Source organism: Diospyros lotus, chromosome 13, assembly GCF_014633365.1.
Source record: "Diospyros lotus cultivar Yz01 chromosome 13, ASM1463336v1, whole genome shotgun sequence".
NCBI classification, from domain to species: Eukaryota; Viridiplantae; Streptophyta; class Magnoliopsida; order Ericales; family Ebenaceae; genus Diospyros; species Diospyros lotus.
The window spans coordinates 5,860,068-5,872,953 of record NC_068350.1 but is presented as its reverse complement, the minus strand read 5'-3'; positions in this window follow the sequence as shown (position 1 = coordinate 5,872,953).

Sequence of the window (12,886 nt, the reverse complement as noted above, 5' to 3'; positions counted from 1 at the left end):
AATCATCTGGGTTTAGGTATGATAGCGTTTCCAGTTCTAGTAACTCTCATACATGGCATGAAAGCTCTAAGTTAGGCTTACGCTCCAATCCAAACCTAGTGATTTTTTAATAATTAATACACACTCATACTGAAATTTAAATTAATGTTACTTATTTAAAGCGCAGCTTTCTTTGGGAATCATTGGCGTTGGACACTGTCCTTGTAACATCCCGCTCGAGCGATAGGAAGAACCGGAACAACTTACCCTGATGAGCCTACACGAACTTCCCAGGGGGTCACCCATCATTGGATTGCCCCAGGTCAAGCACGCTTAACTTGGGAGTTCTTTGCCAACATTCAGCCCAAAAGGTATTCAGCTGGTGTTGTTTCCTTTCTTACACTATCCTCGATATATACTAACTTCTCTGGGCTCTTGGGGTATTACATTCTCCCCCCCTTAAGCACATGACGTCCTCGTCATGCGACCTTACAACTGGTCCCAGACCTTCTCCCCTTGGGGGCTGCCATCCTAGAAGCCTGCCAGAAGCCGCTCCTTGTACAGGCCCTCAAGCCCCGGCGCCACTCCCCGCCCTCATCGGACCGCCTTCGCCAAGGGTCGGCTCTGATACCATTTGTAACATCCCGCTCGAGCGATAGGAAGAACCGGAACAACTTACCCTGATGGGCCTACACGAACTTCCCAGGGGGTCACCCATCATTGGATTGCCCCAGGTCAAGCACGCTTAACTTGGGAGTTCTTTGCCAACATTCAGCCCAAAAGGTATCCAGCTGGTGTTGTTTCCTTTCTTACACTATCCTCGATATATACTAACTTCTCTGGGCTCTTGGGGTATTACAGTCCTTGCCTTAACCCAAGATTAGATTTAACTACTCATTTTTATTTGAAAGTTAATTGACAGAAATTTAAATGACGTAATTTAAATAACAGAATTTAAATGACAAGAAATTTAAAAGCATAAACTAACCGGCCATTTAGGCGGTGGATAATTAAATGACAAGAATTAAAATTGCAGAAATTTAAAGGCATAAACTAACCGGCCATTTAGGCGGTGAATAATTAAATGACAAGAATTAAAATTACAGAAATTTAAAGGCACAAATTAACTGGCCATTTAGGCGGTGAATAATAAAGTAATAATAAATGACATAAAAATTTAAAAGAAGAAAGAAAAAAAAGTAAGATTATAAGAGAAAGTACTAAAGAAAATGAGAAAGAACAAGAACAATTCTCAAAGAGAGAATTATAAGGAAACAACTAAACTTTGATTCAAGAATAATAATCACCCTTACAAATGCAATCAAGTGAGCTATTTATAGGCCACAAGATGCAATACAAACCACACAATTTCAATTATTCAATTAGACATAATTATATCTAATGGGCACTCACACACTTAAAGTTAAATGGATTTTAGCTATAATACACACCTAATATTAAATGGATTTTAGCTAAAATACATACCTAATAAAGCACTCATAAAGTTAAATGGATTTTAGCTATAATATCCACCTAATAGTTAAATGGATTTTAGCTAAAAAACACACCTAATAAAGCTCTCACATAAAAAATAAAAATAGATTTCTATAAATTGGTTTTTAATCTTCATTAGGATTAAAAATAATCCTTGGGCCTTCTCCAAATAATATTTTCCATGGGTTGCTCAAATTGGGCCTTAATTCTTCATGGGCTTGAATTCTTCATGGACTTTAATTTTTCATGGGTTTGATTTCTTCATGAACTTGATTTCTCCATGGCTTTGATTTCTTCATGGACTTGAATTCTTCATGGACTTTAAGTCTTCATGGGCTTGAATTCTTCATGCCTAAAAAAAATAAAAATAATTTAATGTTATTAATAAATTATATATTATATATATGTATTACACATGGCACATATATATATTAGATTATATTATATATATTACATGCATGCATATAATGATATATATGTATTATATATAATTTTATATATTATTATTATTTACTTTAGAACTTCATTTCATTCATCTTTCAATTTAAATTTACATATAACCATAAAATATATATTAATATCTAATTTAAACCATATTTAAGATCGAAAGAAGGGTATAATTATAACAAATTTTTTACAAAATTAACCACTAATCAGATATTTAAGGTATAAAATGTGTCATGAAATGGGCTTGGACCAAGGGTTGTATCCCTAAAGAAAGTGATGGGATGGTCAATAAAAATAAAATAATATTTCGTGTGTGTGTGTGTGTGTGTGTGTGTGTGTGTGTGGTGTAAGGGGTAAATGTGGAAAAAAAGGAGTGTAGTTGGTGGGTTGGTGGCTGGCGAGAAGGCAAACCATGCCTTCTTGCTCCTTCTCCATTTTTCTCCTCTCTTTTCTTGGTGCTCTCAGCAACTCTCCCTAATTCTCTTTTTTTTTTTCATCTTCTTTCATTCTTCTCTTCTCTTGGTAGAGAATAAAGCTTCAAGTAGAGGGTCTTCATCATCTTCTTGGTCTCTCCATCCAAAGGCAAGCATTCTTCTTCATTTCTCCTATCTTTTGATGCAAGATTATATCTTTATGTTTAGCCAAGTTCATATGTTCATATCTCCAAATGATGTTTTGAAAACTTGAGTTGATGGTTGTCTCCATCTCTTATTAAATATGGGTTTCCTCCAAAGAGGTCATTGGATCTTGTTGTTTGGATCTCTATGAGGCTTGTTCTTCCCCATCTTTCATTCATGGAATGGAAACTTGGGGGTTAGGAGATTAGCCATGGTTGGTTTTGGGTGTTTTGTTTTCATTTTGTGCATTTTTGGTTGTGCCGAGTAGACTTGTTGGTAGGGTAAGTCGACTCGGCCGAAGTTGGATTCTTTGGGACTTTTTCCCCTGTTTTTGGCCAAGTCGACTCGTTTAGGAGGTCAAGTCGACTCGGGCCGAGTCGACTCGGTTTTGGGCAAGTCGACTCGGATTTGCCCTCAATTCGACTCGATAGCGGTTTGACTACATCGTGCGTGCTTCGCTTTTTTGGCTATAACTTTTGATGTAGAACTCAGAATTGTAATCCGTTTGAAGAGTCATAAACTAGACTTCGAGAGATTTAATTTGATATATAATATGATATAATTTGGTTATGGTTTGAGTCAGTTAAGGCTTTCCTAAATCTATATTACCCATAACGATCATGTTTTGGGAAGTTGTTATGTAATGTTTTTGGTTGGCATGTCCACGAAAATCTCTTCTCTTGTGTGATGCATTGCTATCATTATTTTTGCACCTCTTATTATTATTTTGGCACAGCGGCTAAGTTTCGCAAGTGTAAGATGGGATATCCTATTGAGCGCCTGGCACGGGTGAGGTGGCCATAAACTCAACAGGTAATGCTCTTGCCACTATGGTGGTTGACAGATTTCGATATATATGTATGCATTCTAGTCATGTATGTGAAGGCTTAGAGGACCAATGTGGTGCATTTATTCCTATCATTATATAAAAATTACATGAGCATGAATTGGTAGCTTCTTGTGCTATGAGTCACATATGGAAAGAAATGGGTTTTATGCGAACATTTAAATTGTGCAAATATCACTCTATGAGTTGCATGTGTGCCTTGCTGCTAAGTGATAAAATACCAATTGTTCAGGTATTAATAATGTAGAAGGCATGATCTAAAACTTTGTGCTAAATGTCGGGTAAAAGTCTTTCATTGACTATTATCTTATGCATGACTTCAGGGATCCATATATCTGATTCCCTTTGCTATATTTATGCTTGTTGAGGTTTGTGGCTCACTTATTTGCTTGTTGTCATTTCAGGTAAGGGAAAATCTATAGCAAAAGCGGAGTCTAGTGGGGGCTTGAAGTTGATTGTAGACGTGTACAAAGATTTCGCCCGACCTAAAGATTTTGGGATTTGTGTGGAGGTCAGTGTCAAAGGTTATTTATTTTTGTATGTTAATGGCGCCTTTGTTTATTTTGTTTAGTGTATGGCTTTAAAAGCTTTAAGAAATGTTGTAAGAATGACCATCGCTCATATTAGAAATGAGTATGTTTATAATATGAAGTTTTTTTTTGGATATGTATGTTTCTGTGTTCCAATTTGGAAAGACCTTCTTTCGGATGTCCTATGTAATATCCTAGTATTTTGAAAATAATAGTAATTAATTTTTGTATTTAAAATATTTTTTTTGACATCCATTAGAGATTATAATTGAGAAAACTAATAGGTTTAGAGTTAGTGGGTTAACTTGAAAAATGAAATGTTAAGTAAATGGGCTTAGAGTTAATAGGCTAAGTTAAAAAAAAAAAAATGTTAAGTAAATGAGCTTAGAATTAGTGGGCTAAATTGAAAAAGAAAAGGCTAAGTAAATGGACTTATAGTTAATGGGCTAAGTTGAGAAATGAAAGGCTAAATAAAATATCTATTCAAAATAAGATTTAATTGAAAATAATTAAAGTAAAAAATAATTAAAGATAGTGGGTGAAAAATGGAGAAATGTGGAAACAAAGTAGAGTGTGGACAAATAATTAAAGATAATGGGTGAATTAATGGAGAAATGTGGGAGACAAAATATGGTGTTGACAAATAATCAAAGATAATTGGTGAATTAATGGAGAAATGTGGGAGACAAAATATGGTGTGGATAAATAATCAAAGATAATGGATGAATTAATGGAGAAATGTGGGAGACAAAGTAGAGTGTGGCCAAATAATCAAAGATAATGGGTGAATTAATGGAGAAACGTGGAAGATAAAGTAGAGTATGGACAAATAATTAAAAATTATGAGTGAGATTTAGTAAAAAAATAATTAAAAAAATGATAAAATAATAAAAGATAGTGAATCACTACAATTATACTAAACTTAATTCAACCTCTATAAATAAAGAAAACTTGAAAGGTTGGAGGACTTGAATTAGAAAGAGAAAGGTTGTAAAAAAGAAGAATTTGAGAGTAAGAGAGAGATTTGAGAAAGAGAAAGAAAGAATATAGAGAAAAATACCAAAAATTTCTAGAAAAATCCTATAGGTTGGGTTTAGTAGTTCGTGTGAAAATTTGTAGCAAAATACATTGTGGGATACGCAAATTGAGACTTCATCGCAGTATAGAAGAATACCGAATCACTCCGCGAGAAGATAAGTTATCTTCAATTTTTTTTTTTTTAAAATCCAAAAATATTAGAATGATATTCTAGAATTTTTTATGGTGAATTGGAAAGAGAAATGCATGATTAGTATTTATTATGGATTCACTACAAAAAAACTGGCATTTAGAGGTGATTTTTTTTTTTTTGCATTTAGCGGCAGTTTTTAACCGCTGCTAAATCAGCCGTCGCAAAGCATTTAGAGGTGGTTTTGACCAATCGCTGGAATAACAGCCGCAAATCATATTTTTTGCGGCGGTTTACAAAATTAGTGATTTAGCGACGATTTTTAAAATATATAGCGGCAATTTTTCAATCGCTGCAAAAATTAAAAAAAATTAAAATTTTTAATTTTAGCGTGGTTTCTAAAACCGCCGCTAAAATGTTTTAAAAAATAAAAACTTTTAATTTTAGCAGTGGTTTTAGAAACCGCCGCTAAAATTAAAACAAAATTAAAAATTTTATTTTCTCCCACCTACTTGCACCCAACCGCTTGGACCCGCTTGTGCCCGCCCAACCACGTGGTGAGGCCCTTTCCCCAATTTTGAACCCGCAACCTCCTCTATGCACGTGCATGCGCGTAACCGTCTGATCTGCCAAGCTCCCTTGTTATATAACTGCTTATATAAATTATATACCAAAACAACCACTACTTTCCAGAATTATATTTTATATTTTATAATATTAATTAATTTATTATTTTTTAAAAGAGTAAAGGAATAAATTAATTGAATTAAATTAACTAAATTAATTGATTAAAAATAAAAAAAATTATATATTTTTAAAAATTTTGTTAAAATTATTTTTATTTTTATTTTTTTAAATTAAAATTTTAATTAACTAGTGGTGAACCCATGTGATATATGGGAGAGTTGAATTTAAAAATAAAAAAATAAATTTATTATTTTAAATAATTTTAACAAAATTGATAATTATAATTTTTTTAATCTTTAATGATGTTGAAAAAATTTAAGTTTACTTAATTATTTACTATTCAATATGCTAATGGAGAACACTTTTAATTCAATATACTGTCATTCAATGTATTAAAGAATAATTAACATATTAAATAGGTCACTTGACAAAATACTTATAAATTTTTTTTATTATATTATATTTATTTATAAATAAATATTATAAAATCTATAATATTTCCACTTAAAGACGTTCGTTATTTTCTATTTATCATATTATAATTATAAATATAAATTAAAACTCTTAAATATGAGTAAGAATAAATTTTTCAATAATAACAAAATTTTAAAAAAATAAATTTTGATTTCTTCCATAGTCTTAAAAATGTGATACCTTAAATAGTAATTAGCATTGAAAAACCCTAACATTTGATAACCTTAAATAATTTTTTATGAATTTGTTAAGACATCACATTTTCAAGACTATAATATAATTATTAAAGTAATTAATAATTAATTAATCACTACATTTGATTTAATGCAAATTTTTGAAGGAAAAAATTCACCATTGATTGATGCTTGACAAAATATTTTATTTGACTATCATATTTTAATATTATATAAATATACATAGAATAAAGATATAAAAATAATATTTTAAATAAATGGATAATTTTCTATGACTTAATTAATAGTTTAAGTTGTCTATTATTATTTCTCATAAAACTCATGCAAATTTAATACAAAACAATTAACATTGAAAAACTCGTATATTTAAAATTTATTATTAATTTTACAATAATTAGTACATATTATTTCAAAATAATTGAAAGATTTAAATTATTAATGCAAATTACAAAATGTAAATTATTAATGCAATAAGTATTAAACGTAAATCATTAATGCAAGTTTTGGGGAAAAATTTTATTACTACTTATTATTTCCAAGTAATTGAAAGATTTAAATTAATAATACAAATTAAAAATACAAATTGTTAATGCAATAAGTATTAATTGTAAATCATTAATGCAAGTTTTAGAGGAAAATTTCTTTTTTCAAGACTATCCTACTTTTATATATATAAAGATGCAACTTACAAAATGTAAATTATTAATACAATAAGTACTAAATGCAAATCATTAATGCAAGTTTTGGAGAAAATTTTTATTACTATTTATTATTTCAAAACAATTGAAAATTTTAAATTATTAATGTAAATTACAAAATGTAAATTATTAATGTAATAAGTACTAAATGCAAATCATTAATGCAAGTTTTGGAAGAAAATTTTATTACTACTTATTATTTCAAAGCAATTGAAAATTTTAAATTATTAATGCAAATTACAAAATGTAAATTATTAATACAATAAGTATTAATTGCAAATCATTAATGCAAGTTTTGGGGGAAAATTTCTTTTTTCAAGACTATCCTACTTTTATATATATAAATATTTTGTAATTAATTTAAATTAAATTTTAAATTTCTTTTTAAGATTTTATATTTCTTTTTATTAATTTAATTCAATTTAATTTTAATTTTAAATTATTTAATTATTTTTTAATTTAGCGACAGTTTCTCAAAAACTGCTGCTAAATTCAATTTTATTTTTTATTTATTTAATTATTTTTAAATTTAGCGATGATTTTTTGATAACTGCCACAAAATTGAATGTTTTAATGAATTTTGCGACGATTTTTCAAAATTACCCCAAAATGTTAAAAAAACTACCGCTAAAAATCAATTTTTTTGTAGTGATTTTTGAGGCAACAGATACTTAAAAATCAAAGGAAAAATGAGAAATAAATAGAATATGGATTTTAAAAATTATGAAGAAATTTTAAGGGCTTAGGAATATTGTTTTAGGAATTATTATGAAGAGAAATTGAGAAAATTTTATGAGAAAATATTTATTTCATAGTCTTGAAGAAATAATAGGAGGAAATTAAAGAAATTAGAAAAATTAGAGAAAAATTAGAAAAATGATTTTTTTAAGTAATTATGATGCCAGGTTATGTCAAGATTCATAATTGAGTACAATTGGAAGTTTGACGCGAATTTTGAAGTAAAATTACGCTAGGGGCTAAATTATATTTTTACAAGGTAAGTGGTACTATTCAACTAGATTTAGTTTATGAAAATGACTTGTAAGTGATTTCACCAAAACCTGATTTTATGTAAATATTTTCATCATGTTGTCATGTCTTGATATGAACATATCATATGGATTGCATTTACATGTATTGATGACAAAGTATGCATATGAGCATGATGAGATTCACGGTTATACGTTGCATGGTTTGGAATTAGGTATTGGGTGCAATCGACCCAAACATGAGAGTTATGATGTTATGTGCATTGCATTCATACATATGCATTATGATGTACTCTTACGTAGATGATTCATTATCTAATGTGGGCCTTGCCCCTGGACCATTCAAACGATCCAGATGAGGTTTGTAGCGAAGACATAGAAGTGGATGAATTGTAAAGACGTAAGGCATTATGAAGTTAATTTCTACATTTAGTTCCTATATAAGGACCTGATCATGTATCAGTTGTGCTATGTTATGCTTTAAGTTATGATATGTTATGTTTTCAAGTTATGATGGAAAAAAAAAAAACTTATGTCATGTTTCATGTTATGTTGAGAACTTATGTATTGATGTTTCTGAACTTATCCCATGATGTAAGAATTGATTTATGATTAATGTTATGATGTTATGTTCGATTCTAGCTTCCGCATTTGATATTTATAATGATTCTCTTTGGAGATAAATAAATGAAAATTTTGAAATGGATAAGAGCAATGATATGATTTAGTCTTAGTTTTAGTAGTATTAAAAAAGAAAAAAATTATCCCAGAATTGTCCTGAGTTTTAACGCGCTCGAAAAACAGGGCGTTACATCCTATACTAGCGAGTATATTCGGAAGCTGGCCCTGATAACAAGCATGCAACAGTGAAATATATATATATAAATGGGTACATGTGTGGTAGCCAAGGCTAAGATCTCTATGAATTAGGAGAGGTTTTGGCCGATTGAGAAGCAACAAGAAATGGAAGGAGATAGAGAGCTTGGCAATGGAGGTGGAGTGGTCGAAGGTAGCCATGGCCGCGACAGCAAGCTCAAGCGAGCAGGGGCGGTCACGAGTGGTGGCGGGCAATAAGCAGCCACGACATTCCAGCAAGGCCGGAGGCGTCCGGCGAGGTGGGGTGTGGCCGACGAGGCTGTGGCGGCCGGCTGCAGCAATCGTGCGGTGGCTAGGCATGGCGCAGGCGCAAGTCGCAGGAAGAAGAAGAATAGGGGAAGAAGAAAGGAAGAAGAAGAAGAAAAAGAAAAAAGGAAAAAGAGAAAAAAAATTAGGAAAAATGTGAAAAAATGGAGAAAAATTCTGAAAAATGTTAAAATGATTCTGGGAATTATTTTGGGACTAGAGAAGTATTTTGAAGCCAAAAAATTGATCGGGCATGCGTTTTGAATTAGATACGCATATCGAGAAAGCCTGAAAGGCTAAGTTAAGGTGAATAAAATTTCTTAGAAAATTTTAGAAATTTAGGAATGTTATTTTATGAATTGTTATAGTGAAATATTTGAGAAATATTTAATTTGGATTTATTGAAAAAAAATAGGAAGAAATATAGAGAAAAATAAAGAAAATGCAAGAAATTATGAAAAATTAGGTTTTAATGCTTATTTAAATAAATATGATGATTAGGATGCTTTGAGGGTTAAGTTGAAGTGACTTGTGCGAATTTTTAGATTGACATGCAAATCGAGACAATGCACGTATTTAAAGGCAATACGTGAATATCAAGATAGCCCGATAAGTTTGAGAAAATAAGTGGTTCGACCCAAAAAGCCAATTTTATGTAAATGGTTATATCATGTTGTCATGTCTTGATGTGAATATGTCATGTAGATTGCATTTACATGTATTGATGATAAAATATACATATGTTCACGATGAGATTATTGATCATATATCACATAAGGGTTTGGGATTATGGATAGGCATCGCTGCTCTACCAAGAGTGCACCCATATACCTCGGCATGGTAAGGAGACTGTAAAAATGGGGAGTAGCAGTTGGGTGCGGTCGACTAAAACTAAGATAAAGAATAAGACATTTTCCATAATTACATCATGCACAAGATATGTTTATTGTTCCCTTACTTAGATGATTCATCATCTAATTGACTTGGGCTCTACCCTTGGAATATTCAAACGTTCCAGATAGAGATTGTAGCATAAACGAGGATGAATGACGCATGAAATGACACTTAGCAGAGTGCATGATGAATTGAATGTATGTTATGTAGCTTATATATTTAAGTTCTGCTACTTTTGAATTCTGAACGTTTTGAGAAATGATCATATATAACCTTATTTATGGTTAATGAGAATATAAGAATTGATTAATGTTAAGATGTTAGGTTCGATTCTAACTTTCGTATTTGATGTATATGATAATTCTCTTTTAAGATAGATGTATGAAAATTTTGAGATGGATAACAACAATTATATGGTTTAGCTATAGTTTTTAAGAAAAAAAAATTATTCCAAAATTGTTCCAATTTATAACACGCTTGAGAAAGTAGGGTGTTACAGTTTCAATGTTAATTCTTCAAGCAAATAAATATTACCGAATGTACAACTATGAATTAAAACTAGGAAGGCGAAGACTTAATAAGTTGATTGTGCTAATTAATATTTTTTTCCAAACTATTACTTTGCCTACATTTAATTTATTGAATCAAGTAGATTCCAATGCACCAAAAAATGAATTATTTAATAACGATTTATTCAATTTATTTAATTTAGTTAACTTACACAATTTCCTGCCTAAATTGTGCTAATTTATATTTTTTCCCAAGTTATTACTTTACCTAAACTCAATTTATTGAATATAGCACCAAAAAGTGAATTATTCAATTTAGTGAATGCAACAGTTCCAATGTATTAAGAAATAAATTATTCAATTTATTGAATATAACAGATAAATATTTAGGATTCAAAAAATAAAAAATATATCTTAAACATATTAAATTGTGATCAAAAGCTTTTGAAAATTATTCAGCTTGGTAAGTATGGTTAATGATGGTTTCAACGTTAATTTTTCAAGTAGATAAATATTACCAAATGTATATCAATTAAAATTAGGAAGGCGGAGACTTAATAAGTTGATTGTGCTAATTTATTTTTTTCCCAAGCTATTACTCTACCTACATTTAATTTACTAAATACAACAGGTTCCAATGCACCAAAAAATAAATTATTCAATTTATTGAATACAATAGGTTCTAATGTATCAAAAAATGAATTATTCAATTTATTGAATATAGTAGTTCCAATGCATGAAAAAGTAAATTATTTAATTTATTGAAAACACCAGATAAATATTTAGGAATTAAAAAATAAAAAAAATATCGTTTAGACACATTAAACAGTGATGAAAAGGTTTTAAAATTTATTCAGTTTGGTAAGTATGGTTAATGATGGTTTCAATGTTAATTCTTCAACCAAATAAATATTATCGAATGTACAACTATCAATTAAAACTAGGAGGACAAAGACTTAATAAGTTGACAACGATGTAAGACATGCATTTATTTGTGAAACTGTGCTTATTTATTTTCTTTTTCCTGAGCTATTACTCTGCCTACACTCAATTTATTGAATGCAGCAAGTTCCATTACACCAAAAAATGAATTATTCAATTTAGTAAATACAACAGTTCCAATACATCAAAAAATAAATTATTCAATTTATTGAATACACCAGGTAAATATTTAGGAATTAAAAAATAAAAAAATATATCTTAGACACATTAAATAGTGATGAAAAGTTTTTCACATTTATTCAAGTTGCTAAGTATGGTTAATGATTGTTTCAACGTTAATTCTTCAAGCAGAAAAATATTACCGAATGTACAACTATCAATTAAAACTAGGAAGACGAAGACTTAATAAGTTGAAAACGATATAAGACATGCATTTATTTGTGAAACTGTGCTAATTTATTTTTTTTTCCCGAGCTATTACTCTGTCTACATTCAATTTATTGAATGCAGTAAGTTCCAATGCACCAAAAGATGAATTACTCAATTTAGTGAATACAACAATTCCAATGCATAAAAAAATACATTATTCAATTTATTGGATACACCTGATAAATATTTAGAAATTAAAAAATAAAAAAATATATCTTTGACACATTAAATAGTGATGAAAAGCTTTTAAAATTTATTCAGCTTGGTAAATATGATTAATGATGGTTTCAACCTTAACTATTCAAGCAGATAAATATTACCGATCGTACAAGTATCAATTAAAAGTAGAAAGGCAGAGACTAAATAAGTTGATTGTGCAAATTTATTTTTTCCAAGCTATTACTTTGCTTACATTTAATTTATTGAATACAACATGTTCCAATGCGTCAAAAAATAAATTATTCAATTTATTGAATATAGTAGATAAATATTTAGGAATTAAAAAATAAAGAAATATATCTTAGACACATTATAAAGAGTGATGAAAAGTTTTTAAAATTTATTCAGCTTGGTATGTATGGTTAATGATAGTTTCAACAATAAATCTTTAAGCAGATAAATATTACCGAATGTACAACTATCAATTAAAACTAGGAAGACGAAGACTTAATAAGTTGAAAACGATTTAAGACATGCATTCATTTGTGAAACTGTGCTAATTTTTTTTTCCCCAACCTATTAATCTACCTACATTCAATTTATTGAATACTTCATGTTCCAACGCACCAAAAAATATATTATTCAATTTACTGAATACACCAGATAAATATTCAGGAATTAAAAAATAAAAAAATATATCTTAGACA